The sequence below is a fragment of the Erythrolamprus reginae genome, chromosome 4 (assembly GCF_031021105.1).
Source record: "Erythrolamprus reginae isolate rEryReg1 chromosome 4, rEryReg1.hap1, whole genome shotgun sequence".
NCBI classification, from domain to species: domain Eukaryota; kingdom Metazoa; phylum Chordata; class Lepidosauria; order Squamata; family Dipsadidae; genus Erythrolamprus; species Erythrolamprus reginae.
The window spans coordinates 113074479-113080478 of NC_091953.1; the positions used below are offsets into that span (position 1 = coordinate 113074479).

General features: G+C 42.8%; 1 protein-coding gene across 2 annotated transcripts in view; it reads left to right on the forward strand.

Annotated features, from left to right (window-relative positions):
• Positions 1–5692, forward strand: part of ITGBL1 (integrin subunit beta like 1) — a 223625-nt gene extending 217933 nt beyond the window's left edge. For both annotated transcript variants that reach the window (XM_070751236.1, XM_070751238.1), the window contains one exon: positions 5270–5692. The gene's annotated coding sequence lies outside the window, so the exon portion shown is untranslated. The remainder of the gene's footprint in view (positions 1–5269) is intronic.
• The last annotated feature ends 308 nt before the right edge of the window (positions 5693–6000 follow it).

Here is a 6000-nt window from a genome sequence, read left to right on the forward strand (position 1 = left end):
GGAGGCGGTCTCGGAGATATTCTGGTCCGATGCCATGAAGGGCTTTAAAGGTCATAACCAACACTTTGAATTGTGACCAGAAATTGATCGGCAGCCAATGCAGACTGCGGAGTGATGGTGAAACATGGGCGTACCTAGGTAAGCCCATGACTGCTCTTGCAGCTGCATTCTGCACGATCTGAAGTTTCCGAACACTTTTCAAAGGTAGCCCCATGTAGAGAGCATTACAGTAGTTGAACCTCGAGGTGATGAGGGCATGAGTGACTGTGAGCAATGAGTCCCGGTCCAGATAGGGCCGCAACTGGTGCACCAGGCGAACCTGGGCAAACGCCCCCCTCGCCACAGCTGAGAGATGGTTTTCTAATGTGAGCTGTGGATCGAGGAGGACGCCCAAGTTGCGGACCCTCTCTGAGGGGGTCAATAATTCCCCCCCCCCAGGGTAATGGACGGACAGATGGAATTGTCCTTGGGAGGCAAAACCCACAGCCACTCCGTCTTATCCGGGTTGAGTTTGAGTCTGTTGACACCCATCCAGGCCCCAACAGCCTCCAGGCACCGGCACATCACTTCCACCGCTTCGTTGACTGGGCATGGGGTGGAGATGTAAAGCTGGGTATCATCGGCATATTGATGATACCTCACCCCATGTCCTTGGATGATCTCATTTTTCTGCTCATTGGCCACAATTCATTCATTAGTTTTCCAGCACGGCTATGAAACACCCAGTTTTTCCACCCAGCAGAGATTATTATTCTGTCCCTTTTATGCCCTCCTCTAATTCCAGTACCTTCAAATATCAGTCTGGAATAAATTATTCAGATTGTAAAGTGAAATCGGTTGCAGCTGTGCAATAGAATGTATTAAAACAGGAACATGTTGCGGTTGTTTTTAACCAATCAGGGACAAACAGTTGCAAGTGACAAAAAAAAAAAAAGGTTTTTCATGGTGAATTTTGAGGATTAACATTCCAAGTATCAACAAGTGGCTAAACAAGAACTTTTAAACATTGGTGTTTGGGTATTTGTAGCCTTGGACTATATTGCCTACATAATTTATTTATTTATTTTTATTTATTCTTTGTCCAATATACAATACATATGAAAGAGAATAGGCAATAAGTAATATATATAAATATATATATAAAGATAGGAAGTAAAAAGAAGAGAAGTAGATAGGAAGAGAATATGTATAGAGGAGAGAATATATAAGATGAGAGGGATAAGGAAAGACAATTGGACAGGGGACGATAGGCACATCAGCGCACTTATGAACGCCCCTTACTGGCCTCTGAGGAACCTGGAGAGGTCAATCGTGGAGAGTCTAAGGGAGAAATGTTGGGGGTTAGGGGTTGACACTATTGAGTCCCGTAATGAGTTCCACGCTTCGACAACTCGATTGTTAAAGTCATATTTTTTACAGTCAAGTTTGGAGCGATTAATGTTGAGTTTGAATCTGTTGCGTGCTCTTGTGTTGTTGCTGTTGAAGCTGAAGTAGTCGTTGATCGGAAGGACGTTGCAGCGTATGATCTTATGGGCAATACTCAGATCGTGTTTGAGGCATCGTAGTTCTAAGCTTTCAAGGCCCAGGATAGTTAGTCTGTTTTCGTAGGGTATTCTGTTTCGAGTGGAGGAGTGAAGGGCTCTTCTGGTGAAATATCTTTGGACGTTTTCGAGGGTGTTGATGTCTGAGATGTGGTGTGGGTTCCAGACAGATGAGCTGTATTCGAGAATGGGTCTGGCATAGGTTTTGTAGGCTCTAATCAGAAGTGTGAGATTGCCGGAGCAGAAGCTGCGTAGGATCAGGTTAACAACTCTGGAAGCCTTTTTGCCGATATTGTTGCAGTGGGCTTTAGCACTTAGGTCATTTGATATTAGTATTCCAAGGTCTTTTACTGAGTGTTGGTTGGTTGCGAGGATTTGTTTATTCAGTTGATATATGTGGTTTGGATTCTTTTTGCCGATGTGGAGGGTAGAGCATTTGTTGGTTTCTATTTGGAGTTGCCAGGTGTTGGACCAATCTGAAACAAAGTCAAGGTCTTTTTGGAGAGTGAGTGTGTTATCAGTGGTGTTGAAAAGTTTCACATCGTCGGCAAAAAGTACACAGTTGCTTGCGATATTATCGCAGAGGTCATTGATGTATAGGATGAAAAGAGTAGGACCTAGCACGCTGCCTTGGGGAACACCGCTTTCGACAGGGACAGGGGAGGAAATGGCGCTACCAACTTTAAGATAGGAGTTGAAATCCATACATCTTAAAGCTGCTGTTGTGATTCCGTCTGAGGCTCCTCAGGGAACGGCTGAACCTCTGCCGGCTCCCTGCTCAGAGGGGGAGGATGAGGACCAGGAGGAGGAGGCCCAGGCAGAAGGGGAGGAGGAATATCAGGCCGAGGGAGAGGGAGAACAGCCAGAATCCCCCGGGGTGGAGCTCTCCCCAGCAAGCAGCCTGGAGTCCTTAGATGAAAATGCTCAAGCCATCATCGATCACAGGCAGAGAAGAGCAGCACAACGAAGGGGACAATTAGCCAGGTACTTCCAGTCCTAAATAGGTAACATCTGGGTTTGGGTGTGGTTCTCCCCAGAAAGGCTGAAAAGGCAGACCCACCCTTCCTGTATTGTGGAGTATTATCTTTGGGAGTCCTGGGACCTGGCTGTGATCTTTGGCGTCTCTGATTCTGGCTTGTGGCCTTGAAGGCTGAAACCTTGGGGGAAAAGGCATGGGGGCTTATTCTCTACAGTGGTGTGTGTGCCAGCAAGAAGTCTGCTGTATTGTCTGGCCGTCAGGACTTTGCTGTGAAGCCTCATAGCCTGCCTGTTGGGAAGAACAGGTTTTTCTCTGTGTTTATTTTTCAAACTATAAAGTGCCTTTGCTTTTACCAGCGTGTCTGGCTGCTTTTTCCAGTTGGTGTTGAAGTCTGGGGGCACCCAGACAGAACAGCTGCCAAGGCTGAGAACACTGGTCTAGACACAATGCCAAATTTCTTGGCAATAAATTAGACAATATTTATTGTAAATCAAATCAGCTCTTGCCTTATTGTGTAGGTTTTGGGTAGGTTTTAGCCAAAACTCCAGTTTCACTTTTATTGTTAGCTATTTCACTACATAGACTTAATTCAAGTGGGTTAGATACCATAAATATATAGGAATAATTTCCATATTTTGATATGGAATATATGAATGTTGCTGGACTATTAAGGGTAACCCAAATATGCCAAGACCTTCATACCTGTACCCGTGAAAATCTACGAAAACACACACACACAAACATATGTATGTATGTATGTATGTATGTATGTATGTATGTATACATTATATGTATATATATATGTGTATGTATGTATAAGTTATATATATACAGTGATACCTTGTCTTACAAACTTAATTGGTTCCGGGACGAGGTTCTTAAGGTGAAAAGTTTGTAATACGAAACAATGTTTCCCATAGGAATCAATGGAAAAGCAATTCAAGCCCAAAATTCACCCCTTTTGCCAGACAAAGCGCCCGTTTTTGCGCTGCTGGGATTCTCCTGAGGTTCCCTTCCATGGGAAACCCCACCTCCGGACTTCTGTGTTTTTGCGATGCTGCGATTTCACTGAGGCTCCCCTTGCTGGGAAACCCTACCTCCGGACTTCCGTTACCAGCGAAGCACTCGTTTTTGCGATGCTAGGATTCCCCTACAGCATCGCAAAAACACAGACGTCCGGAGGTGGGATTTCCCATGGAGGGGATCCTCAGGGGAATCCCACAGAGCAAAAATGGGTGCTTCGCTGGCAATGGAAGTCCAGAGGCGGGGCATCCCAACTGTGGCGGTGAGTTTGTAAGGTGAAAATAGTTTGTAAGAAGAGGCAAAAAAATCTTAAACCCCAGGTTTGTATTTCAAAAAGTTTGTACGATGAGGCGTTTGTAAGACGAGGTATCACTGTATGTGTGTGTGTGTGTATGTTTGTGGTTTTTCATGGGTGTCAGTATGTAGGTTTTGGCATATTCAGGTCTTTTCCCGTGTAAGGTTGATAGAATTTTGTCGACATTTTGACGAGGTCCCACTTGTCATCTTCAGGCTGGTGCTTTCGTCTCTGTTCATCCAAGCACAAAGCCAAAAGCACCAGCCTGAAGATGATGAGTGGGACCTCGTCAAAATTCTATCAACCTTACACAAGAAAATACCTAAATATGCCAAGACATATGTGTATACAGCAGTGATTTTCAACCTTTTTGAGCCGCGGCACATTTTTTACATTTACGAAACCCTGGGGCACATTGAGGGGGGGGGGGGGCTAAAAAAGTTTGGACAAAAAAATTCTCTCTCTCTCTCTTCCTCCCCTTCACTCTATTTCTTTCTCCCTCCCTCTTTCTCTCCCTTCCTTCCTCTTTCTCTCTCTCTCCATCCCTCTCTCTTCCTTCCTTCCTCTTTTGCTCTCTTTCTCTCCCCCTCCCTACCTCCCTCTATGCCTTTCTCTCTCTCTCCTTCCCTCCCTCTCTTTCTCTCTCTTTCTTTCTCTCTCTTTCTCTCTCTCTCTCTCTTTCTTTCTCTTGTTTTCTCTCCTCTTGCTTTCTTTCTCTCTCTTGCTTTCTTTCTCTTTCTTTCTCTCTCTCTTGCTTTCTATCTCTCTTGCTTTCTCTCTCTCTTGCTTTCTTTCTCTCTGAGCTTCGCGGCACACCTGACCATGTCTCGCGGCACACTAGTGTGCCACGGCACACTGGTTGAAAAACACTGGTATACAGTATATGTGTGTGTGTGTGTGTATGCATGTATATATGTATATATGTATAAAATCAATCTTCTGAAATAGATATATTATATATATATATATATATATATATATATATATATATATATCACATGGTTTTTTTGCTAAATTTGAAAATTAAGGGAGACTAGGATAGATCTATTTCAGCCTTATTTTGGCCTCATCAGCTAGCCATACCCACTGGGACTTGAACCTGCAACCTTTGCCTTATAAGGCAGAGAATTATCCTCTAGGCTACAGTATCCAATCCCTTCAGCTCTGCACCAGGGAAGGGTTACATATTTTTGTGTCGAATTTATATTTATATATATATAAAACCTTCCCACATACAACTAATTGCTTCTGTACCTTGCCATTTAGTTTGGAATTATTTCTCAATGCACCAGTGGAAAGAGTTCTCTCTCTAGATATGAACGCCAGCCTAAGACAGTTGTGTTCCAACTCCCCATTCCATTGAATTAGAAAAGCATGACTTGACTAAATCTATCATCACCATCTTAATTGATAATATTACCTCTATTTCAGGCATCCCAGCAACTGACTTGTGGATTAAGATCCAAATGAGAAAAACCTTAATGGAGAAGGCTCATTCATAAAGATAAAGTGTCCATGGAAGTATAAAACACACCATCTATAGTTACAAATTGATTCCACCTGATTTACGATACAGTTCTTTAGGAAATAACAGGCAGCCGCAAAGTAAGTTTCACATGACAGCAAAATTAATTTGAAAGGGAACCAAAGGTGTCATCTTGTCCTGGACCTCCTTCAGATGCAAAATTATTTTCATGTCTCATAATGTTGCAGCCGATGCTGTGCTACTTTGCACATTTAAAAAAAAAAGATATGTAAAGGGTATTTTTAAATATGTGTTTCATATAAATATTTTATTCAATATGCTGTATCTGTGTATACAACAAAATGGTAATAAACACAAACTGTACAATGCAGACAAACTTGTTGCTTATATGTATGTCAGTTTTGCAGTACATACCAACAGGTCTGATACATATAGCCTACTACATGCAATTCATTATTACCATCCTTTTCCCATGCAAACAGATGAGACAAACTTAAAAAATTAACTAAAACATATAAGGAGTCGCACATTCTCTCCTCTGGGCTGAAATGGATTTAGATTCTCAAATAAGATCATTTAAGATCCTCCCAGTCGTGAAAGGTGTGAAGGCAATCTACCTCCATTCCAACGAAGAGGGGAAGACACGTGATCGACTTAGAGTATACAGTGTCAATCA